The 27,435-nt window shown below is 30.9% G+C and overlaps 2 long non-coding RNA genes across 51 annotated transcripts in view; both read right to left on the reverse strand.

Annotated features, from left to right (window-relative positions):
* LOC147800827 (uncharacterized) overlaps positions 1–19,963 on the reverse strand; it is a 58,101-nt gene extending 38,138 nt beyond the window's left edge. For all 50 annotated transcript variants that reach the window (XR_015431109.1, XR_015431087.1, XR_015431095.1 and 47 more), the window contains exon 1: positions 19,614–19,963. This is a non-coding gene — a long non-coding RNA (uncharacterized LOC147800827). The remainder of the gene's footprint in view (positions 1–19,613) is intronic.
* LOC147800828 (uncharacterized) lies at positions 5,149–19,604 on the reverse strand. Its single transcript, XR_015431136.1, has 3 exons — positions 10,697–19,604; positions 7,019–7,165; positions 5,149–5,327 (listed from the first exon to the last, which is right to left on the reverse strand). It is a non-coding gene; the product is annotated as an uncharacterized LOC147800828 (long non-coding RNA).
* Positions 19,964–27,435: the final 7,472 nt, after the last annotated feature.

Consider the following 27,435-nt stretch of genomic DNA (forward strand, 5'->3'; position numbering starts at 1 on the left):
AGGCATCAATGTTGAAAGAATGTTACAGTCTCTGCAAATCGATCTCAAATACGAGATTATTATAACACTTAATTCAGTTGAATTTTCTTTAAATTCTCCTTTCTCTAGTCCCTCAATTATGCACCTAGCTGAAATATTTACTAAACTGCCTTCAAATCTTGCCGTAGCTTCACAACAACAAGCTTTAACACCAGTTACAGTTTTAGAAGAAGGACCGTGGATAGCCATATTGTTTGATAACTATTGGAGGCCAGGCGAAATAATCTCTACAAGCAAGAAAAATATTACACTTAAACACCACTTCAAACTCGTAGCTATAAACAAGTTTAATTGTTTGGAAAAACCGCAATTTGAAACAATTTCAATCGACTTATACTTATGCCCTTTGCCATGCGATCCTTCACCTGATCATTCTGCACAGTTTTTTTCATACAATTCAGAACTAGCTTTAAAGATAAATAATATAATAAATAAATTGTAATGTGATTCTTTAGACATCTTTTAACTAAATTCTTAACTAATTAATTTTATAATAAATTTTTTTTTTATAAAGTTCAAAAATTTAAAATATTAAAAGAAAAATTATTTAACAATCCTGATTCACTCAATATTTTATTTAACAAAAGAAATATATAATATTCCAATGATATATGACATTATCAAGAAGGTTATTTATAATGAAAAACTTTCTGTCATGTCCGCAACGTACATATTGTTTTTAATTTCGTAATTTGCAATTAAATTAATTTTATGTCTTCAAAATTCTTGTAATTTCTTTTATATAAATATACATTGAAATGTTACCTAAAAAAAAGTTGTAATTTATTTCATAAAATTCAGAGATTTTGGTAAATGTAGAAAAACATTCTAAAAACCATCTTTTTCTGCGTCATGTCCGCAACGCTTCAAATTTTTATTTTAAAGCTATTTAAATTCATTTCTATTTTTAAATATGCATTGGGTTAATAGATGACATGTCTCCTGAATATTATGAGACAGATACCAGTTACCTAGCTCAATTTTTTATTTAATTATGAGTAATTAAACTTTGTAAATGTCATGTCCGCAACATGCACAATACTGTGGAATCACCCTAAACTTATTAGTTTCTTAAGCAGATATCACACGTTAGAAAAATATGCCGCACCGTAGGTGGAACCTCAACTCTATCCTCTACTCTACTGGGAATTTCGCAGTTCGAAGTTGCTTAATTGCCCGAAAGGTTGCTCGTAATGGGTTACCATTTTCTGTTATTTATCTTAACTTTAGGCTAATGTTTGATTGTTTCATGTGATGCTATTATCTCATAGGTTCTCAACGATGTAAAGGAAATCCCAGACGCTGTAGAATATTGATTGACATTCGTTTAATTTTGTGCATTTTAAAGTCTTTATTCAGCTGCAAATGAAAATTCAGAACACTTCACTTCCACATTAGTGGAGCAGCATAGTATAAAAAGGATTATGATTTCTAAATTATACTATGAAAATGATATTAAGATATCAATGAATTTCACATTGCATCTCTATAAGGATAATGGAGCAAAAAGGGGATAAACTTAAGTACACTCAAGTATTTTTACATTGTAAAGAGTGACTAATATTATAGTAGTTATTAATGTACAAAAGTAGTTTCTTTATCAGTTTGAAAATTTATAAAAGTTTCATATGTAGAAAGTACAATTTTATGACTTATACCACTTTATGCAACATCAGTTGCATAATATGGTACAAGTCACAGTCATAAAATCATTGCTATCTAGACAAGTCTAGATAGCAATCTAGAAATACAATAAAAAAGTCATTAGAAAATATTGTTTAAAAGAAAGGAGGGTTTAATTCATGAAATATACAATTCTTAACTTATCTTTTACTCATAAATATTTTATGAGTAAAAGCATTAAAACTATTAAGCATTAAAACTATGAGATCTATCAAATCAATTCTAATTTTTTTTAATTTGTCTAAAAAATAATGCCTGACTAATTAGAATGAATATTTCAGAATGAGTATTAATAATAGGATGTATAATTTATTCTTGGCAAAACTGCATGGAATATTTTAAAAACCAAATCAAAAGTTTATTTTTAAGAAATCAATAATCAAAAAGGTAAAAAAAAATTTACATGGTGCACTTAAATGTTTTCGGATTTCAAAATTAAAATTAATGTCTATTGCCTTAATATTTTTATTTAATTATTTTTCATCTCACTTTTTATTTATTTGTAATTTAGTATACAAGGTACAAGCCTGTACAAAGCAAAAAAAAAAAAATAAATAAATAAAATAAAGTTTCGTACTCCTTCCTAATATACACATATGAATAAACAAAAGATTATATTTTATGTTTATACACCATTTAATGTTTCCTTCCTATACATTCCTTACTCTTTGTCAGTTATTTAAGGTCAAAGGAGAAATAATTTAAAAAATATCTTCATTGGAATGCAAGCAACATTTACGAACTTTCAATACTGCGATTACTATAAAATTTGAATTTTGAATCAAAAATGAAATATTAACCAGTAAAATTAAATATTACAGTCGAACTAGTTTATAACGAGCACAAAGGGACCGTAACATTTACTCGTTAAATCCGAGTGCTCGTAATAAACGGGTACTTAAGACAGGCGTGCAACCTTAAGAGGGGGGGGGGGGGGCTTGGGAGGTCAAATGATTGAATTTACTTAAAATTTTATTAATAATTACTTACTTTAATTACATTAATTAATTTAATCGCGTTTTTTTTTTATTTCGCGAACATTTCTTATCATTTTGAAAAAAAGATAAGACAGAAAGACTAGAAAGATGAGAAAAAAGATAGCAAGGCAGAAAAATATTGCTCGCTAAAACCGGGTCTTGCTCGTTAAAAGCGACTTCTGTTCCATAGACTTAACATTGATCCAACCAAATAATCTCGTTTCCCTCGGTAAATCCGAGCTCGTTATAAACGAGTTCGACTGTAATATACTTTTCGTTCTCAAAACAGACTTTTTAAAAAATTAAAGTATGTTATAAAAGGCAAAAACTAAATCGAGAAGACTAGCATTGGTGCAGCAAATGTAACCATTTGTCGACAAACATTGCTGTTAAGGATTTTAAGAAAATGTGTGATTGGTTGGCTTTGCTGAGAAAAAAGCAATATAAAATCTTTTGACAAAAATTATAACCAACTAATTCTTGGAGAATTTTATAAAATTAAAAACACTAAAATTACATTTTGTCATCAGAAAAAAAATTACTATCAAAGCATTGGAACAATCATAAATGTAATCAAAATTTAAAAACAAAACCAATTATACTAAACTCTTCTTTCACCTCCACCACAATCTTTGCCTTTCCTAAACTGCACAGTCCCATAGTCTTCTTAGAGGTCAAGGGTTTCTCCATTCATTTAGCAACCATAGGAGTTTTATGTGGCATTCTAGTTTAACACGGTTATAATAGAGCAAATTTTGATGAAAGCTAAGTATCATTAAATTAATATTTCAACTGCTTGGGGAATACATTTCCGTCTAAAAAAAAGTTGTAACGAATGGTAAAATAATTTAAATTCGTGAAATTTTTAAAAAAAATCGAAAAATTTCCTGATTTTTCCCAGTTTTTTATCCAAATTTCCCTGATTTTTTTCAAAAATTCCCTGATAATTCTAGGTTTTCCAGGTAGGTGGCCACCCTATTTAAAATAAGCGCTTCAAAAATTAAAAGCATTCTTTGGGGGAAAATATATTAAATATTTCACAAATAATAAACAAATAACTTTCTCAAATAATCAAACACATGCTTTTACAATCAGAATTAAAATATAAAAAGATAGAAACGCAATAATTTGAATGACTTTAGCATCGGGGGGAACCTTGAGACCCATTTCTTCAGCTAATACACATAAATCGACCTTTTTTCCCTTTCCTAAAAATGTCATTGTAGCAGATTGTGAAAGCACCACTTAATAGATATTGTTTAATACCCCCAATAGTCTTAAAATGTCACTGATAATGAAATGTCACTTATTATTTAATATAAAATGTTTCTAATTATAGATACCCTATCACACAATATTACTTGAGATAATTTGAACCAGTTAATATAATCTATTCAAACAACCAATGGAAAACGAAAATATACAATGTATTAATTATAGGGCAAGTACCCAAGTAGCACAATTCACAAAAACGATATCGTAAAAACGTAGCTTTGAACATTGTACAATATCGTAGCGAAATATTGTACTATATAAAAATGGACCCCTTTTATGTCGTATATTCAATATTGCAAACCAATATTGTACGGTATTGTAGAAACGTTGGGGAACGTCGATCGACATCTCTCTGCATTTACAAACGTTGTACTATGTCAACCGACATCGTCAACACGATATTCAAAAAACGAATGCTGTGGAATGCAGACAATCGCCAAAATTACGTTATTTGAGAAAATAAAAATTAGTTTTTGAAATATTCATGCCTGTTTGTACCCTGGAAAAACCGAACAAAACCGTTCTAGCTTGTTTAAAATTAAATTATTTGTTATTACCAAAGCTTGTAGAATTTTTTGATTATTAATATTTAATAAGTTTGGGTAGGCAGGTATATTTTACTATTATTCTAGAAAATAAGCTAGAAAGTAAATAGTTTTGTTAAGATATTTCTTCTCTTTTTCAGGGTACAAGCAGCCATTTATACTGAGAAATAATTTTAATATTATTTTAAGTGATTTGTGCAATAATTTTCACAGTATCTATATTTTACTATGTAGATTAAAATTACAATATGTTTAATTTAAAACGATAAACTTTTTTGCTGTGACGTTTTAGTACTATATAATCTGTATTTTACTTAAATAGTATGCATGGAAAACAAAATTCCTTATCTTCAAAGCAGCAGGTTTGATTTTAAGAAAACTGATTAAAAAGAAGAAAAAAAGCAACATTTACACTGATATTGTCATAATAAAATAACAGGAGTCACTTCCTCAGATTTCTGATATAAAAAAGGGTAAGCATGGCAGAATAAGCTGCGATTTAATTTACTTATAGCCTTTGTCCATTAAAGTGTTGCCAAAATATCTATTCAGTTATCTTATTATCTATTCTCTACGGTTGTCAAATCTGTAAATGAAATATAGTTTTTATTAAACAGTAAAGAATAATATACTAATTTCTATAATTTATTATATTCTTTAATACAATCAATTGTTTCTAAAACAAAACTGTCAGTTGAGACAAACTTAGTCTTCCTGCCTTCCCGGTCGTTGGCGGTGGCAAGAACTTCACCAAATTTTTCAGCTTTTTCTAGTCAGCTAGTTTCTTCAAACAGTCTGAAGGTAGCAGCTGAAAAAAAAATAAGACATGACATGAACTGGGGTTAATTTTAATATTTTTAAATTAAAAGACAAATAGTTATATTGAAAACATTACATGAACTAAAGTGGACAGAAGCATAACGCAAGTACTACTAGCAGCGTTTATGCTAATCCCTAGGTTGACAATTCTTTTGTATAGAATCAGAGCAGTTTTTATGTTTTCAGTAAGTTTATAACATATGGAATATGAGTAAGTTTACAGTAAGAACCTTACGACCCTTTACGAGTAAGTTTATAACATATGGAAAATATTATATTTTATAATATAATAGATGGAAAAAAGTTTTTCTTTGAATAATTTTTAAAAATTATTTGGTCACCTTTCGATGAGGTGATCCGGGTTCCAATCCCAGTATCGGCAGGGATTGGAACCCGGCTGGGTCAATACGAATTCCACATCTAACATGTGCTTACCACTGTGCTGATTCAGATATAGTGAAGTATTTTGTAAAGGTACCGCTAAGTGGTAATAAATTTGGCTTGGACACAGATCCCTGTTCTTTAACTATTAAAACAAAGTTTCAATTAGCAAACCATAATTTTATTTAAAAAGTGAGATTTTTTTCTCTTGATTTTTAATATGATAGATTCATCAATAAATAAATAAATATTTAATCATTTTTATATTAAAATATTCATTTTTAATCTTATATCAAAATAGATAAGTTAAGCTAAAAAAAATTTTTTTTAAAAATATGTACTCATTGGAATTTTTTTTCACAAAATTTCTTTATAGAAAATCTGATAATGTCAAAGATACTATAAACATATTATGAGGAAAAAAATACCAGTTAATAACTCTACTGCTTCAAATACACTTTAAAAGGGAAGAATGACACTATATCAGGAAAAAACATCTGAATTCATCAGCCCCCTTTTTTTCCCTTCTAATATAACCTCAAGCTTTAGAAATAGACATTTTCCACCAATAAAATATAATGTAGATTTTAATTCCATGCTTTTTTAATCAAAAGGTAGAATTTTAATTAACATTTGCATTTTTTTTAAAAAAAATTCATGTTTTAATTCAAATTAAAAAATTCATTAATTACTTTCTACAGCTATGCAAGTCTATATTAAGACAGCATTAAATGTGTACTTTAATCTGTACACATTTAATGCTATCCAATCAATCTCAAGAATCAAAAAGATTTTTAAAAATGTAATTTCAAATGTGTTCGAATTTAACATACACAAAGAAAGAAAGTAATTTCAATAACTAAAATTAATTAATGCAGCAATTTATTTAAAATAAATTTTAAAACTAAGAAAAGAAAACAATAAAAGTATCAATAATTTAAAACACTGTTTTTTAACTTTCAAAATCAATGATTTAAAAAAAAAATCATTTTATTTAAATCATGTATTAAATCATGATTTGAATCAAGCTGATTTAAATCAACAAACCCTGATAGCTAGTAGTTGAGAAAAGACGCCATGAAAAACATTACAAAACTTTAAGAGTGGCTAACCTTTGAAACATACAATGCTGTAAAATGTAAAAGTATTAGAGTTTAGAATACAAACTAAACAAAATAAAACAGGAAGGACCAGGGTAATTAATTTAAGGAATAACTGATCCATTTTAGTGCAAGATAATGACTCATGAAAAAGTAAAGTCTTATTACAAATTTTAAAATTCTATGTCTATAAAATTACCCAAGATGGCGTTTGTAACAGCTGAGAGGCTTTCAAAACACTGTTTCCCTTTTCATTCTAATTTACAATACGTCATCGCCAATTCCAAGATGGTGCTGAAGTAAAAGAGCATAGATAGCCTTTACAGATGGTTTCAAAATAACATATCTGAAAGAAGAAAAAAAATATATACATATATAATGTTTTAATAACCATTACAAAATGTATCTCATATTTTATCATCAATTAAGACCATACAAGTAAAACGGGCATGGGATTGCTGAAGGAAGGAATTATCTAAATTTTTCATTTTTATAATATATTATATATGACTTCAGTCACTTTTCATTAAAAGAGTTCTTGCATTAGTTCTTTACTTTGTATATGAGAAGCTTTCAAAGCAATTGCCTTTGCATAAATATATTAAACATTGCAGTATCAGATTGTATGTTTACAAATTCAATTATCACAAATTCTAAGTATAAATTGTGTGCGGAGAAATACCTATACCATCAAAACACTTATCACAGTCATATTTGACTTCAGAATCACATAAGTTAAAATATGTTACAAAGTTGGGACGTATTCAGCTATGGATTGCTTTTCATTATGTACAGGGTATCTGCGTCATTTTAGATTTTCAAATCCCTGACTTTCCATCAATAATTCCAAGAAGTTGTCGTGACTTACCGAAGTTACTATTTTCTCCGACAAAAACACTAACAATAAATTTAAAAAGGCAATATAATAACATAAATTGAAATGATAGGTATAACCAAAGCTGTTATACTCTGAATCCTTGAGGCAGAATTTTTTCGAGCTATCTGCGACAAAACTCTCTAGCACTAATATCTTTCTGCAAGATACCTTTCTTAATAATAAACATGTATGCTGCTAATTTAAAATAACAAAAGCACTGTGTTTAAAAAAAAAAAAAACTATATATAACTTTTTTTAAATTGAACATGTAATTTTTATTATAACATTACATGTAACATTTTCGCATTTTGTTGGGAGGCCGGGGGACACAGAAATTATTTCCTTTACCTTTTGTAACTAATCATCACAATAAAAAAAATTGCAAATCATTAAATACGCAGTAGTACTTGGCAAAAAAAAAAGATTGACGACAAATTCACACGAATCGGTCGCCTCAAATGAGTGTTTCATTTCTAGATTAGGCTGTTGTATAAAAATATCGCATTAAAAAAAAAAAAGATTTAAAAACTATGGAGAAATCAGCAGCAATAACTGATAAAATTCAACACAATTATTGACTTAGAAAGTAAATACCCAAATACAAGATTCAAATTTTTCAGGTTGTTTATCGAGATATTTAAATTCAACATCAATAACTAACGAAAATACAACAGAAAAAATACATCAATTTACGCTACTATTGGCGTATATTGAACATGTCATAAAGTTATTATTTTAAGGCATGATTAAAATATAACTGGTAAATTTCTGTCAAAAAATAAAAAAAGGTAATTTTTGTCATATTTCAAGTCTTTTAAACATTTTTTTAATCCGAGAGGAGCAGACAAATTGTTATAGTGCACAGAACCAATAAAAGTAAACAAGATCTTTGGGAATATCAGAATTGAATAATGTGATATAATTTAATAGGTAACAAACTTGGACTAAAAAAAAAAGAAGAGGAAATTGGCATAATTCTAGCAAATATATATACACATATCAAAACCCTGTCTGAAATTATTTATTACTTGATTAATGAGCTATTCGGTTCGGTAAGTAAGATGTAGACATATAAAATTTTCATGATTCAATTCTTTTTTTTGTAATTTAAACAGTATATTTATATATATATTAACTAAATACATTAAACATAATAATAATTAAACATATATATATCAGGGTTGGGTTTTTGACGTCAAAAAGTGGTTTTTGACATGACAAGGGTATAATACTGGTTTAAACCGTCAAAAACCCGTCAAAAATGTCAAAAACTAAAGTTTGCCAAAAAAATATATAAACTTCAAAACTACCAACAGTTGCCATGCATTATATTGAAATTTAATTATACTATAGTAATCAGCAGGTTTTAAAATATTTTTTTAATTAAAATTAAGGTAAAATAACAGATTTAAAATCTCAGTAATTTATATTCAAATGCATGTGCAGGAAAATTTTGCACAAAATTTTTTTAAATATTTATATTTTGAAAAAAAATTTTTTTTTTGATACTTAAGAAAATTAAAAGTTTATTACTATTCATTTTTGACATATAAGGAACATATAACTAATATTTATAAGGAACTTACAAGTTATGTTGTATAAATACAAACTTGATACAAGTGTATGAAAAAATTTTTTAATGTTATACCGAATATCTTTATTATCCAGTATGTTAATTTGAATTTAAAAGTAGTTATATTTGTGAATAATGATAAATATAATTCATATTGTTTATTATATTTATTTATAATTATTACACTTATCATTTTAAAACAATTTTTACCTCTTAATTTTTTTCCCCCACTTGTATTAAGAATACAAATAATGCATATCTTGAAAGCAAGAAGTAATTATTCAACAGCTGAATATTTAGATATTCAACAAAACTATGTATATAGTATTCAGCAAAATGAAATTCACAAGTATTTGGATAAACTAAATTTTCAGCATAGTAAATTAATAGGCTGAATATACTGTAAATCGACACTAACTACTCTGTGTATTTAACAGAAAGCACTTAAATTTGTATTGTCTTATGTTAAAAAGATTATTAAGAAGATTTAAAAGAATATTAAAAAGATTTTTCTTTAAAAGATGTCTAATGTGCAAAACTGCTAATGTTTATCTTTAAAAATGTCTAATTTTTAGTATAATCTATACTATACACTAAATTTGGTTATAAATAAATTTCTTAATAATATCACTGCAGATTTTCAATAACACATGAAAATGAATACATAATATTACAAAAGATGTGAGCTTTCAAAAGTACAAGATTTTGGTTACTATTCAAAATATAAGTCTTTCTTCAAAATTTTAAATTTATTTTTTCTAGAACATATTTAGAAACACTATCCTTCTTTAAAAAATATATAAATTTTATGTATTAATTAAATTTCACATATGAATATAGGTTTTTGACATTTTCGACATTTTTGACAGTGAGGTTTTTGACGTGACGGTTTAATCCATGGTTTAAACTGTCAAAAACTGTCACATGTCAAAAACCTGCCAACCCTGATATATATATATAGCTGCAAACTTGTACGGTTGAGAAAAAAACTTCTTACTAGCAGCAGTATTAGAGATCTTATTAAATCTTCAGCAGACATATTAAATCAATCTAGTAGACATACTAAATCATCAATTTAAAATTTCGAAAAAAAAAGACATTTCAATCTACCATGACAAATTAATAATTAAAAAATATGCAAATATGATCTATTTGCTAGCTCGCTTAGCTCTTAAATTTTTAATTAGTTTAAGTATTAAAAAATATTTTTCATCGAAAGTACAAGTTGCAGGTGTGAAAAAATATAAACATAAGCATGTCAGAAGGCTTAACACCTCCAAACATACTATAAAATTTCGCCACTGTTTTGTGAATATGAGAATTGAATAATGTGATATAATTAAATAGTTAAGCTGCCTGGACATGAAAAAGGAGGAAATCAATGTAATTCTTGGTATATAATTATATATATTAAAAACAGAACATACCTGCCAAGATCAGAGAATTCGCTCACTTCCACAAGGTGCATTAATTCTCCTTCATCTTCAGCTGGTTTGAGTTTTCGGGCTCGCTAAATCGAAATCATTTTAATTCCACTTACATTATACGCTAAGATATAAATCTTATGAGACGAAATTGGATTTAAATATACGAAGACAAAAGATAAATAGACGGCTGGTGTAGCGGAAAATGATAAACAGCATCTTAACGTGTTACGGTTCCGAGTGGTGAATATCTCAAATTTCAGTATTTAGTGAAAACGATCGATGCCGTGACAAAAACACGATTACAATATCGATATCAAATATTGTCCGGTTGTTATTCGGATATCTCTAAATTTATATTTTAAATTTATTTTTTGGAATTACAACAATTTGACGTCCTTTTTTGTCTTTTAAATGATTAATTTTGATTTAAGAACACAATAAAGTTTTAAATGAAAATTTTACAAACAGATTTTTAATGTGAAATCGACGGGAATCGTACAATATCGTACACACAATTTCGGTTTTCGCCAATATTGACAATGTCGGTCGATGTAGACCAAAGCTGTTACAATATCCCTGTGCTACTTGGGTAGTGGTAATGTGAATTATAACTATCTATACATCAACAAAATTCCCATGTAAAACACCAATATTGTAAATAAATCAATATTTTGAACAATAAACATTATACTGTATAACAGACATTTTACTTTTATTTTTCTGGATAAAATTCTATTAAACCAAGATAAAAAAAAAATTTCTTCCCAAAAGACACTACTCTTCATTTATCAAAATTATCCACCTTTGTTACTAAAGTGTATTCAATATAGAAACATACATATAAAACAAATAGAAAAAAATTCTTCTCCTTCCTTTCTTTTTTTTTAAAGTAATAACAAATAGAAATTGTAATAATAAAACTATACAAGATACATGAATGAATTAAAAAGAAGCAACATATTCTTAAATTTCTTTTCATCTTTCTTAGTTTTGATTTTTTCTTTCTTTTAAATAACAAGTTTTATTATAACCTTAGCTAAATTTAATTTATATCTGAAATTGAGATCAATGAAAATAAAACAAAATGCAATAAAACAACAACTAAGACATAAGTTCTTTATAATCATTAGCATAAGTTTCAGTTTCGGTTTACAAACACTCTCATTTTACCATGAAAGAAATTCGTCTGTGGTTTTGGCGCCACAGAAAGCAATAAAGAAAGAATCTTGTCTGATTCACAGATGCGCAAGTATTAATCGAAAGTGATATTCATAAAATAATATTCAAACAGATGAATAATTTTAAACACACTTTTTAAATGAGAAAAGAAAAATCAAAGCTCAAATATTTTAGAATGCAGCTTTTTTAACTTTTGCACAATATATATTCATTTTGAAACATAAAAAGATAGCTAACTCTCATGATATATTTCTCTATATACCAGATTCTTAGTTTATAAAAATTATTTTTAGAATGAATGATTCAAACTACTTATAATATATTTAAACTTCACACACAGAATTACTATACAACATAATACTTTTCATTAAGTTTCAAATCAATCGATAGTAAATCTTACTACTATAAAAATTGTACTTATCAAAGTTGAGCGGGAAAGGGTTTTCCCGGTTTTCCTCGTCTAGCTGGGGTGAGCTGGGAAAACAGAAATACTGAATCAAAATTCAGGCAATCGAGGTACGGGATGACCTCATTATATTCCACAAATTGAACAGGTCGTTCATTCACTTTCTGAAAAAAAAATTGAGCCAGCAAGGAACTGTTAGTTCGGCCACGAGTTGGGCATCATTTTTGTAGGGGAAGTCCTGATTTATTTGTATTTCTACCAATTCACATAAATAATGAAAGACTAGAAATTATCTAACTCTAAATATTTATTGAAAAGGACAAAACACATAAAAATAAAACAAGGATAAAAAAAATACAAGAATTTGGGCTCGAATTAAACGTCCGTGCTTAACGGCGGTTCCTGGCAGACTGTCTTAGTTCACCGCCAGAGGCGCTGTAGTGGGGGGGAAAGAGGAGAGCTTGTTACAAGCTTCTAAAATATTGTTATAACATAGTTTTAATATTAATTTAATATTGATTAAACATTTATAAAGTTTTTTTAATCATAAATTATCATTTAATCAAAAATTTTCATTCAATCATAAAGTCCTTACAATGTATTTGAATAAAAATCAAAAAAATCTGATTTAAATAAAAAAAATCTTGAACCCTGTGTGGTAGTGATGTCGGGTGGTACTCTACTTACACTTCAGCAGGGGATTCCCCGTTTATATGTAAAGAAAGGTCTAAAAAAGTGATTACAAAAAGTTGTCTCTTGTTTTTTGCAGTTTCAAACAATTATATCACTTTAAATATAGTAAGCCGCTACAGGTTCAAAGGGCATTGTAACATTATTCAAACCATACAAATATCTACTATACAGCTGATGTAGTATGTAAAGGACTAAATAAAAACTTGTACGAAACTATATATTTTTTTCTTCTTATAAATAAGCTCAGCTCGCCAACGAATCAACCACTCACAACGGATGGTTGGTTGGCGAAAGGAGGTTCCGAAACCAACAGTGAATGAAGGATAGCCCTTCATTCACCCCTTAAAACACAATACTTTCAATAACAATAATTTTGTTTACAAAATATACAATTATTATAATTTTATACAAAAACTTTTGTTATTATGATAATCGTTACAAAATGAACGACTACTCGGAAAAATAATCAACTTTATTTGAAGAAAATATATTTAAATTATATATAAAATATAGAATATTGGACGCAATAAATGAAAAGTATTTTTACTTGTTAACTATTTTTAATGATAACAATAGAGTGTATAACAGTGTAAATTGTAATCGTTTAAGGACACTTATTTTTCTAAAATTTCGATATATTTAAACGTTATAATTAACATCTGGCAACACCTTATCACTTTCACTCTTTTTTTTATTACTGACCGAACAAATTATTAAAATAAAAATCTTGAGATGCATAATTTTTCAACAACCATCAATAAAGTGTTTATGTTTAGTATATCAAAACAAAATTAAGCATTAGGTTAAATACGCAAAGTAGCGTCAATGGCCCTAACATCTTTGTTACAGTCGAGAGATAGAGATAATACATTAAACCTAATTAAATAGCACACTTAACTGTGACCTTTTACATGGTCTTAATACTTTACAACAGTCTTCTGTAACTTATTTTGGTAACTTCTTAACTCTCAAAAGTTTTTTCATTTTTTGGAAATAAGATGATTTTCTGAAGACTTTTTTAAAATTTATAAACTTATAATTGAAGAAAAATTAACAACATTCCTCAAAGGTTTAGGAGGTTTGTTTACTTTCTTCAGATTGAGTAACTCTGTGTTGCATCATATGATCTATAATTATTTATATGTAATATAATTAATTCAAGCTATCTATAATTATTTATAATCATTAAAATTCATCATAATTTAGAAATGATTTCAGAAAAAAAGGCGATTCAAGAGATTTTACTATTCAATGAAAGTTTTATGATAAACTGTTGTAGCATAAAAAATTTTATTAGAACAAAAAAATTAATTAAAAATAGGAATTTTCTAACAAAAAAAATGGAATTTTTAAAGGAAGATTTCACTTGATTAGGTACTGTAAATAAATATCGTTAATTCTAAAATTCCTCTTATTCTTAAAACATTTGGTATCTGATCACCTTCAACACAAATTTTAATGCAATAGCTTTTAAAACTTTACAGTAATTTTAACAAAGTATCAGGTGAAAACGTAGCAAATGTAAACTTATTTTTTACGATAGTTCTAATAAAATTTGAAAAAATCAATCTACATCCTTAAGTAAGGATCATTGCCTGAAACCATTCAACTTGAGTATATAAGAAAAATTGAAAGAGAATTGATTGAAAAGTTTTTAAGGTTTTGCGACGGTTGAAAAATCATAAAAAGCCAATTTGAAAAATCATAAGCCAATTTGAGAAAAACATATTTTACTTGAACATTTATACTATTTCTTAGAAAAAAATTATATTAAACTGCTTAGTTATCAAATAAAAACTTTTTTACTACATGGGATATCATTTATTTTCTTAATACAACATTTCAAAAAGTTTTTAATATAGCTTTCAAATTTGTTACTAACGACAAAGAATTTGACAGAATTAGAGGCTTCTATAAAAAACATTGTAGCTCAAAAACAAATTGATGTTTATTAATAATTTTAAATTGAAATGATTCTGAAAGCCGTATCAAATAATAATTTTAGAATAATTCTTCGCCTCATAATAAAATAAGCATCATGAGAACACAAAAACATAAATAATAATAACATTCCTTTGAAAGAAAGAATAAAATATATAGAGGTAATGTTAACCTTGTAATATGTAAGTCAAGGGCATTCAATATGATTTAAAATCTGAAAAAAAAGTTAAACAACACCTAAACATACGCAACATATACATATCAATGAAATCCATCAGAATATGATAAATAAAAAGATAAATGTTCAAAAAGTCAAAAGTTTTAAAATGCTCCACATTTATATATAACCCCTTTGCTTTCAGAAGAAGCAAACTTTATCTTTCTTTTTGATCTTTTATGCCGCTATTTCACACTATCAACAGATTGGCGAACAGAAGAAGATATTCTGATTCTATCAAGATGCTGATAGCCTTGCCTGGTGAATGTCCCAACGTCTTCAACATTCAACTCGTTGAGAACTTGGCTGGAGCCTGAAAACCCTTCGTTGAATTGAATAACTGCATCTTAAACACTGATGCAAACAGTTTTTAGGCCCACAAACACTTCTTTAGGCACTCACAGCCAAATCATGCCGCTAAAAGATTCGTTGGCATTCTGAGTCTTTCCATGAAGGCACTTCTTTAAAAGTTCTTTTTTGCAAAGATCCAAGAAGACTGGCTTTACTGTATTCAGTACATTTTGGGGAAGACCAGCATACTTTTCTTTTGGTTGTTTACCTTCATGGAGTGCTCTTTGGTGAAAACAACAACTATCCTCGCCCATAGGACATTGACCATGCTTGTCGTTGCTCGATGCACAGTGAAATAGTGCAGCAATAACATTTTGCTGCATGCTATCAAGCTTTCCAACATTGCTTCGGATAGCTATACCGTAACAGTTTTGCAGCCTGTATATGAAGCTATCTGTTAACTTTGTTCAACCGGATAGCAGGGATGTGATTGACAAAAACACAAAAAAGAGGAAGTTTATAACTGTACCATTAAACGTGCAAAAGAAAAAATGATATGAATTCAATAGCCAATCTGATAATGATTACATTATTATCTATTCAAATAAATATAAATAAATGGTAATTATGTTCTTAAATAAAATCTTGATTAAAATAATTTTTTTTTAATAATTTAGATAACTTTGAGTAATTATGCACAAGCAGGATTTTATGTATCACATCATTTTAAAAAACATTTCTTTATTGGTTAAAGGACCTTTATGGACTTTCTCATCAGTTCTTTGTTTTTTCGATGGTCTTTTATTAACATGACTGATCTGTAGACTGCGTTTTGCAGACTTTTGATCATCAGTGTTGATAGGACAAGAAAGTTTTTGCAAGGAAGCACAATTTTTAGAGGCCTTAGATTAAGAATCGCGATGTTGGATTTCAAAATCACGTGAATAAGAATCGCGATGCCGGATTTTAAAATCGCTTGAAAAAGAATCGCGATGCCGGATTTTAAAATCGCGTGAATAAGGCGATATCGGATTTTAAAATTGCGATGTTGGATTTCAAGATTGCGTGAATAAGAATCGCGATGTTGGATTTTAAGAGTGCGTGAATAGTAATCGCGATGTTGGATTTTAAGAGTGCGTGAATAAGAATCGCGATGTTCGATTTTAAAATAGGGTGAATAAGAATCGCGATGTTGGATTTTAAAATCGCTTGAATAAGAATCGCGATGTTGGATTTTAAAATCGCTTGAATAAGAATAGCGATGTTTGATTTTAAAATCGCGTGAAAAAGAATCGCGATGCCGGATTTTAAAATCGCGTGAATAAGGCGATATCGGATTTTAAAATCGCAATGTTTGATTTTAAAATAGAGTGAATAAGAATCGCGATGTTGGATTTTAAAATCGCTTGAATAAGAATCACGATATTGAATTTTAAAAGCACGAAAATACAAATCGCGGTATTGAATTTTTAAATCGCGTAAATAAGATTCACGATGCATAATTTTTTAGAGTCCGTGAATACTTATCGCAACGAGTAATGTTTAAACTGCGTATAAATTCGAATATCGATGTTTGATATTACAACCGCGTGATAATGATAACGAATCGCAATATTGAAATTTAAAAATATATATGAATACGAATCGCGACATTGGATTTTAAACTATCGGGAATATGAATCGCGATATTGGGTTTTAAAAACGTTTAAATACAAATCGCAATATTAAATTTTTAAATTGCGTGAATGGGAATTGATTTTCAACAAAAGAAAAAAAATTTCAACAAAATATCATGTACTGCATAAAAAAATTTTCCGCACGGAAATTTATGAAAAAAGAGCGGAAGATATGGAAAAATCTGAAAAAAGCGGAAATCAGCGGATCCGCGGAAGAATCACATCCCTGGGATAGTCCTGCTGTCTTGCTTTTCAGCTTCCGCAGATGTGAGCCCACTCGCTTCTGGACATGACCGATGCATTCCATTTTTGTATCCGTACCAAGTCCATAAGCGTCTTTTACCTTCAGAAAGCCTTTGGAGTCCCCATTATACTCGATATATTTGAGACTCCTCAAGCTTTCTGAGCGTTAAAACATTTTTGATGAGCCCCAACCGGTTCCATATTTGAAGCGGATCTAGAATAATTTTATTGGCATATGTGATCAGCTTCCATGGTTTTCAAAGCTGAATTTTGGGGCATCTCTTCCACTTTTTTTACATGTTCTGCAGTAGGAAGACCAGTGTTTTCACTACAGCGCGAGAATCTAGCATATTTTTTTCTTTTCTCGCATTAAAAAATGATTACCGCGAGAAATTCGCGCATTCTATAAACCAATTTCGAAATTAGCGAATTTCTCGCATTTTGAAAAAAATTTCTCATTGCGCCATTTAGAATAAAATCCGTTACATTTTTCTTCCTGGATCTTTCATTATTTTCAACATCTGCCCATTATCTAGCTTCCCTATTTACCAGTATTGTTCAGAACCTTTAATAACAACAGAACACCATCCCTCCGAACCACGAAACTTCTTTCAGAACGCATTTCTCTGCAACCACGTGTTTACCGTAGTTAAGGTTTCTCCATGTAAGAAGTTAAAATTTTTTGCCCATTAATGTAAGATGGACAAATACCTTGTAAAGGCAACATCTTCTACTCCGAAACGGACAAATGAAAATGAAACAAACGTGGGTAGAAAGGATTAAAACGAAACAAACACTCATTTGAGCAACCTAATGAGAATATCTGATGAAAAAGTAGATGTAGAACATTTTGCATATGATGATGCAGCAAAAATATTCAATGCTTTAAAAATTAGAAGATGTTAAAAATGTATTATAATTAAAGAAATGATTTTTTTTCAAGTCTCTTTGTGCTTTTTATTTTTAGAAATCTCAATTAACTTTTTGAAATCTCACCCTGTTTTTAAGAAAGGGTGAGAAATTCTCACCCATTTATTTTCTGTAATGAAAACACTGAAGACATTACTTCAATGTCAACAACCTTGTCGGTTGTTATCGACAAAGCACTGGCGCATCCATTTAGCAAAGAAAAGCCTCTTTTTTGCCATGTACCGTCAACAGAAACTCCACACTCAAATAATGGAACTGACATTTGACATTGCAGCACTGACATTTGCAGCATTTGACATTGAACGCTGTGCAACTATTGCAACAGCATCATGTAGTTTTTTTGATGCATCAAATATGCACTGCGATGGAGAGGTGGAGGTATATTTAAAGTTGCACACAATTCTTGAATGAATGTATCAATTCTAGAATTTTCAACTTCGCTATGATAGTTTACAAACAAAATATTTGAGACAATCACAGTTACAGTATCTATTAATGTTGCCAACAAATTCAAATAGAAATGAAGTTTGATAATTCTCAGAAACAGAAAAAAAAATGCTAAAACAATTGGTAAGACAATCAAAAACTAAAGCTAACTTAAAACGAAACTAAATTTGAAAGTTACTTTGGTAGACGTAAAAAGGGGCGTGGTTTAACAAAAATCATCATAACTTCATCAATTTTTAACTGAATCAAAATATTCTTCTTGCAATATAATTAGGCGAACTTCAACTATTTAAATATGTAAAAATCAAAAAATCGATATTTGGAAAACCCTGTGTCACATTAATAAAAGGTTTTTTAAACATTTTCTTTTAAGATACTAATTATTGATTGACAAATAACGTTTAAAGATAAAATATTTATTCAAACTCATGAAACACACACTGTTTATTCTGACAAAAAAATTATTGTAATTAAGTATTAAAAAATAAGCAATTATTATTTTTTAGATAAATTCAAGTTACATTTTATTCCAAATTGACGAAAATTTATTAAAAAAGGGGATAGATTTTTAAAAAAAATCACAAGACAATTTAACCAAAACACACTTACTGTCAATAATCAGATGTGATTATTGTGAGTCCAACTCAAAAATCCTGAAACTCTCTTGAGTAAAATCATTAATGACGCTAAAAATTTACACAAGAATTTTTATACACAAATGTAATCTATGATTTCTTGACATTTCTGGACCTCGGATTTCCGGAAACTTCCGGATCGCGGTCAGCGAAAAATCCGCATTTTTTCAGGAGCACAATCATTTCTGATTAACATAAAGGTGAACTAAGTATTTTCTTTTATAAAAATAAAATTTAAACTTATTGCAAAATTACTTACCAGCTCTTTCAAGAAACTTTTCACATCTAATAACGGTCGTGCTGAAGAAATCCGTTAATCCTGTGCTCGGCACTGATTTCACATTTGATGAAAATAATAATGTTTTTATTAAACTGCAAGTTAAATTCTAAAATATGAAATTAAAATTATTAGTACTGTCGAAGTTATAATTCGAAAATAGAAATAAGAAATTTTATTAAAAAATGCCAAACGTTATAACACGGGGAAAAGTTACACGTGAACATGCCTATTCAACATTAAAGCAAAACTGAATTGCCCGCCAATTGTTGAACAAGATGACGGCCGTTCACGTGTCTCCATATGCGTAGCGTGAGGGGGGGGGGGTATGCTTTTTTTCATAGAAAACTGTTTCTTTATCTTAATTTTTTTGTTTATATGCATATTAATTCTTTATATGAATGTATATTTATTTATAAATGTATATATATATAACTTAAAATAAAGGAGCAGTTTTCAAAAAACAAAATGCGTGCTCCCCCCTCACGCTACACCTCTGTTCCGAAAAAAGAAAGTACCGTGTGCAAAAAATGCCGCGTAATTTAATTTATACATGGCTGACAAGTATTTTTTTTTCGCAACAATTTTTTTTTAACTGTTTCAGTGAGTTTTTTTTCTTTTCTTTGAAAACTTACTGGGGAAAATAAAAGTTAGCTTTTAAAAATTAAGAATTCTCAATAACAGTCGGTAGTGCCAATTGTGTTTTGATCTGAAAATTTCTGTGAGAAAATAAAATAATACATTGACATCGCTATCCAAAAAAATAAGGTACTGTTCCGTATATTTTTTATGCCACCAAAATGTCTAAATAGTTTTGTTAGCTAAAACAGGACGCTCGAGGTCAAGCAATTTCTTACCACCTACTATGAAGAGGATACTTGACAGTTTGCTGATGTTTTGATTATTTTTTTTAAGATTTTCACTTCAAATTCTATTTAAAATTACGGAACAATGAAAAAAGAGAAAAGAAAAATAATAAAAGAATCCGGAAAAAAATTCAGAATAAAGTAAGAAAAAATAAATATCCGAGAGGAAAAAATATATAATCTTTTCATCAGCGCACACGATTATATCCGCAAAAAGAAGTGCTTTCTAATACTGTATCAATATAGCCAAAACAAAATATATCAATATACTAGTGAGAGGAGCACTCAAAAAAATTGAACCCTTTTTGTATTTATCTACTACATACATATATATATATCTATATACACATGCATATTCATACACATATACATGCATACACGCATGCATACCTTCACATATATATGTAAAATACGATATATATATATATCATATATATATCATATATATATATATATATATATATATATATATATATATATATATATATATATATATATATATATATATATATATATATATATATATATATATATATGTTATAATTTTATTATGTTTTTGTTTTTATGAAATTGAAAAATTTAATGGAACAGCATTAAGCTATTTATAATTAATGTTTAATTTTATTCTGAATTAAAATATTTTTTCTAAATAATTTAAAAATTTATTTGAATATAATTATTAAATGCATAATTTATATATCTTGCTGGATATTTTTAAACGTATTGTCATAAGAGCGATTGAAAAAGAAATTATTACTAAAGAAAAATAAATAAATAAATAATGAAATAAGTTTAATCCATTGTAAATGTAACTTGTAATGTTAAGAGTCACGTGATATATAACGCTTGAGCAACGACGTCGATCTGACTCTTTAGTGAAGCTCCGCCCGATCCCTGCCGATAATTTTGTTTTTCTATGTGCTTCCTGCATCACCTCGGTTGAATCGCGCCTTAGCGAATCTAGTTGGCGTCACAGATCACGATACGGAAATCAATAATTCGAAAAGTTAATTAATAAAATTTATTTTACATTGACAATCGTTATACCGTGTGAAAAAGTCTGCGTGGCTGTCACAAATCGCCCGCAATTGAATGAAATGGCTGTCGTTCACTCACGTGTCCTCGTAGGGAGGGGAGGGAGTACGACTTTTGTTTTTAAAAAATTGTTTCTTTAGTTTAATTTTTTTGTATGCATGCATATTTATTTTTTATATGTATGTATATTTATATATATAAGTATATATATGACTTAAAATAAAGGAACAGTTTTCTAAAAACAAAAAGCGTGCTCCCTCCTCACGCGACGCCTTTGTTTCAAAAGAAAGAAGATACCGTGTGCAAAAAAGCCGCGAAACTAAATTTAGACATGGCTGACAATTATATTTCGAAACAGTTTTTTTTAAATGTTCCAGTGTTTTTTTTTCTTAACTCACTGGGCCAGCGTTTCTCAACCTTTCAATATTCGCGGCCCAGATTTCAATCATAATTTTCATCGCGCCCCCCACTTACAGTAAAATTTATACAACAATAATGTATATTGAGTATTTTGAATTCTGTCTTTAAATTATTTTTAACTAACTGCTAAAACAAAAGTAAAGTAAAAGCCAGCAGCAATTGAGATTGTAGAGACTATGTTTGGAGTTAATTTTTCAAAACAATTTCAGTCCATACCTCTTTCAAATAATACTGTTGCTTGTCGAATTGGTGATGCAGCTGAAAATGTAGTGTCAGCTTTTCTCGATGTTGCGTGACTAAATGTTTTCAATCAGTTTGATGAAGCAACAGATATTAATAAAGATGCTCATTTAAAAACCTATGTTTGATTTTGTGATAATATGTCAGTAGTAGAACTATTTACTTTTCTGCAAATCAATAGAACTCAAAACAATAGCGCTAGCATTATTTGTTATTTTAAATGATGTTATAAATGAGGCAAACATAGAATGCAAAAATTGCATCGGAATATGCACCGATGGTGCTCGTTCAATATCCGGAAAGTTCGAAAGTATACTTGTAAAACAAAAATCGCCTCAATGCATCTGGACACATTGCATGATCCACAAAGAAGCTTGGTTTCGAAAGAAATGAGTCCTGGTTTAAATATTGTGTTAAATACTGTTGTAACCGTTGCAAATTATATAAAAATGAGAACCCTAAGATCGAGAATCTTTTCCGCTCTTTGTAATGACATGGGTTCAGTATATTCAGAGTTACTATTTAAATGCGAGGCAAGATGTTTATTGTGTGAGAAATTTTTGCAGTGTGTTTATGAATTAAGAGAAGAAATCGCCATTTTCCTAGAAGAAGATAACAGACCGGAAACCGAGAATTTTCACTATTTTTTATTTGTGATGAAATTGAGCTACTTGGTCGTCATATTCGAGAAATTAAATGAATTGAATCTTCAACTCCAAGGAGTAAATACACATATGTTGGATACGAGTGATAAAGTAAATGCTTTTTGTAAAAAATTGGAATTGTGGGGCAGAAATTTAAAGCAAAAAAACTTAACAATGTTTGAAAATGTGGATAATTGTACTAAAACTTTTAAGGCTGAAGAAGAACATGTAAAAGTTGTTTTTGCAACCATTGAAAATCATTTAGCCATGCTGGCAAGGAATTTTAAAAAGTATTTTCCTGCTGACGACAAACTGATAGCAAGTTACGAGTGGGTTAGGAACCCATTTCATAAGACTCCCGAAAGACTCTCAATTGATGAGGAAGAAAAATTCATAGACTTCACGACAAGAGGCGAAATCAAAATACAATTTAATAAATCACTATTTGGATTTCGGGCAGGAGGATGATTTTTCTGCACTAAAAACAAGGACATTTCGCATTCTATTACCATTTTCAACATCCTAACTTTGAGAAACTGGATTTTCTGCTGTGGCTTCTTTGAAGACAAAATATACTTCACGGCTAAATATAGAAACTGAACTGAGAGTGGCTATTTCTAATATTAAGCTTCACCTCAAAAAACTTTGCTCGGCAAGACAGGCCCAAGGAATACACTAAAAAGTATTATTTTTTTAGAAATAATTTAGTATGCTTTGATTAACACTTTCACGCCGGGTGTTTAGGCCCGAAAGCGGGACGCAAAAGATCAAAATACTGGTAGAAGAACTATTTCAATATTAGATAATATTCGGGAGGAGTTAATCTATTCTCAACAATAACAATTCACTGTAAGGAAATTTGTCCCGGCGAAGAAGCAATTCAATGTAAAAATTGCATCCGTTCAAAACAATTGGTAGTTATGGATTTTTATTATTCCCGGAAAAAAACTAAAAAATATTTCCCGTGGTAGGGTACACTATTACCCTGTAATATAATATGTGGTGCAACTTAAATATTATAGGTCAATATTAAGGTCCGAAATCGGGTTAACAGTGAAGAGGGACTTCGCGCTTCCTATTTTTAAAGGGTTTTAGAAGGCGAATTTCCTCATTTTAAGCTCTTCCGAACACTTATTTTAGATACGCACACATAGTAAAATACAGGAACTCATTGTGTACCCCCTAATTGACCTATAATTACTTCCTGTAATAGGGTACACTATTACCCTGTAATATAATACCTGGTCGAAATTAAATATTATGGGTCAATATTAAGGTCTGATATCGCGCCTTGCGTTAGTTAACCATTGAAAGATGTCTTTGAATTTTTAAAGCATTTTAGAACGCTTATTTCTTCATTTTAAGCTTCTCAGAGCACTTTATTTCGCATAGGCATACATAGTAAACTTTAGGGTCACGCTGTGTACCCCCTAATTGACCTATAATTATTTCCTGTGGTAAGGCACACTATGACCCTGTAATATAATACGTGGTCCAATTTAAAAATTATAGGTCAATATTAAGGTCCAATACCGTGCCGTTAGTTAACATACAAAAATGTCTTTGAATTTTTAAAGCTTTTTAGAAGGTTTATTTCTTCATTTTAAGCTTCTCAAAACACTTTATTTGACATAGGCATACATAGTAAAATACAGGAACTCATTGTGCACCCCCTAATTGACCTATAATTATTTCCTGTGGTAGGGTACACTATTACCCTGTAATATAATACCTGGTCCAATTTAAGTATTATGGGTCAATATTAAGGTGTGATATCGCGCCTTGCGTTAGTTAACCATTGAAAGATGTCTTTGAATTTTTAAAGCATTTTAGAACGCTTATTTCTTCATTTTAAGCTTCTCAGAGCACTTTATTTCGCATAGGCATACATAGTAAACTTTAGGGTCACGCTGTGTACCCCCTAATTGACCTACAATTATTTCCTATGGTAAGGTACACTATTACCCTGTAAAATAATACGTGATCCAATTTAAAAATTATAGGTCAATATTAAGGTCCGATAACGTGCCGTTATATAGTTAACATAGAAAAATGTCTTTGAATTTTAAAAGTTTTTTAGAAGGCTTATTTCTTCATTTTAAGCTTCTCAGAACACTTTATTTCACATAGGCAAACATAGTAAACTTTAGGGTCACGCTGTGTACCCCCCAATTGACCTATAATTATTTCCTGTGGTAGGGTACACTATTACCCTGTAGTATAACACCTGGTCCAACTAAAATATTATAGGTCAATATTAATGTCCGATACCGTGCCGTTAGTTAACATTGAAAATGGTCTTCAAATTTACTTGTTTTAATGCACTATTTAAAATATGCATAGTGTACCCCCTAATTCACCTATAAATATTTCCTGCCGTAGGGTACACTAATACCCTGTAATATAATATGTGGTCCAATTTAAATATTATGGGTCAATATTAAAGTCCGAAATCGCGCCTTGCATTAGTTAACCATTGAAAGATGTCTTTGAATTTTTAAAGCATTTTAGAACGCTTATTTCTTCATTTTAAGCTTCTCAGAGCACTTTATTTCGCATAGGCATACATAGTAAACTTTAGGGTCACGCTGTGTACCCCCTAATTGACCTATAATTAATTCCCGTGTTAGGGTGCACTATTACCCTGTAATATAATATGTGGTCCAACTTAAATATTACAGGTCAATATTAAGGTTCGAAATCGGGCTAACAGTGAAGAGGGACTTCGCGCTTCCTACTTTTAAAGGGTTTTAGAAGGCGAATTTCCTCATTTTCAGCTCTTCCGAACACTTATTTTAGATACGCACACATAGTAAAATACAGGAACTCACTGGCGTGTAGTAGTAGGGCAGTGTAGTATCCTGCCATTTTGGCCACCACTACGCAGCACTACAGCCGTGCACGTGCCGCAGTAGGTCGGGGAGTGTTCGCCATCTCTGGACACGGATCAGAGCGGAAGCCCAACTGAGGAGTAAAGGCAGAGGCGTGTCGTAGTAGGGAAGTGTAGAGTCCGCCATTTTGGGGCACCGCAACACGGCACTACAGCCGCGGACGTGCCGCAGTAGGGCCATGGAGGGTCCGCCATATTTGGCCGCTGATTTAAGCGGAAGCGCAACTGAGAACTTATGTCTTTGGTAGAGTCTAGAAGGGCAGTGTAGTGTCCGCCATTTTGGGAATCCGCAACGCTGCACAACAGCCACGCACGTGCCGCATTAGGGCTGTGGAGTGTCAGCCAACTTTGGCCACGGATTAGTGCGGAAACCGAACTGAGGAGTAAAGGCACTGGCGTGTAGTAGTAGGGCAGTGTAGAGTCCGCGATGGTCCGCCAAGTTGCTTTGGTCCAAATTGCCGGACTCTACACTGTCCAACTGCGACACGCCCGTCCCTTTACTCCTCAGTTCGGCTTCCGCACTAATCCGTGGCCAAAGATGGCGGACACTCCTTGGCACGACTGCGGCACGCGCGCAGCTTTATTGCAGCGATGCGGTGGAGCAAAATATCGGACTCTTCACTACCCTACTACTACACGTCAGTGCCTGTACTCCTCAGTTCGGCTTCAGCTCTAATTAGTGGCCAAAGATGGCGGACTCTCCATTGCCCTACTGCGGCACGTCCGCGGCAGTAGTGCCAAGTTGCGGTAGTCCAAATTGTTGGACTCTACACTGTCCAACAGCGACACGCCCGTCCCTTTACCCTTCAGTATGGCTTCTGCTCTAATCCGTGGCCAGAGATGGTGAACGCTCCCCAGACCAACTGCGGCGCGTGCACGGCTGTAGTGCTGCGTAGAGGAGGCCAAAATGGCAGGAAACTACACTGCCCTAATACTACACGCCAGTGCCTTTTCTCCTCAGTTCGGATTCCACTCTAAATAATGGAAAAAGATGGCGGATACTCCATGGCCCTTCAGCGGCACGTAGGCGGCTGTAATGCCGCGTTGCAGTGGCCCAACATATCGGGCGCTACACTGCCTGGTTTCGACACGCCAGTTCCTTTACTCCTCAGTTCGGCTTTCGCCATAATCAGTGGCAAAAGATGGCGGACAGACTAGAGCCCTACTGCGGCACGTCCGCTGCTGTAGTATCGGGTTGCGTTGCCCCAAAATCGCGGACTCTACACTGCCCTACTACGACACGCTTGTGCATTTACTTCTTAGTCGAGCTTCCGCTCTAATCCGTGGCCAAAAATGGCGGACACTCCACGGCCCAACTGCGGCACGTGCGTGGCTGTTGTGCCGCGTTGCGGTGGCCCAAATTGGCGGACACTACGCTGCGCTACTTGACTCTACCAAAGACATAATTTCTCAGTTGCGCTTCCGCTTAAATCAGTGGCAAAATATGGAGGATCCTCCATGGCCCTACTGCGGCACGTCCGCGGCTGTAGTGCCGTGTTGCGGTGCACCAAAATGGCGGACTCTACACTGCCCTACTACGACACGCCTGTGCCTTTACTCCTCAGTTGGCCATCATTGTCCATTGTGTCCGAAATCTTTGGTCACTGACTACAGCGGAAGCCGAACTGAGGAGTATAGGCACTCGCATGTCGTAGTCAGGCAATGTAGTATCCTGCCATTTTAGCCACCACTACGCAGCACTACAGTAC

This window comes from Parasteatoda tepidariorum, unplaced genomic scaffold (assembly GCF_982258835.1).
Source record: "Parasteatoda tepidariorum strain Cologne lab strain unplaced genomic scaffold, Ptep-v5.0 scaffold_27, whole genome shotgun sequence".
Taxonomy (NCBI): Eukaryota; Metazoa; Arthropoda; class Arachnida; order Araneae; family Theridiidae; genus Parasteatoda; species Parasteatoda tepidariorum.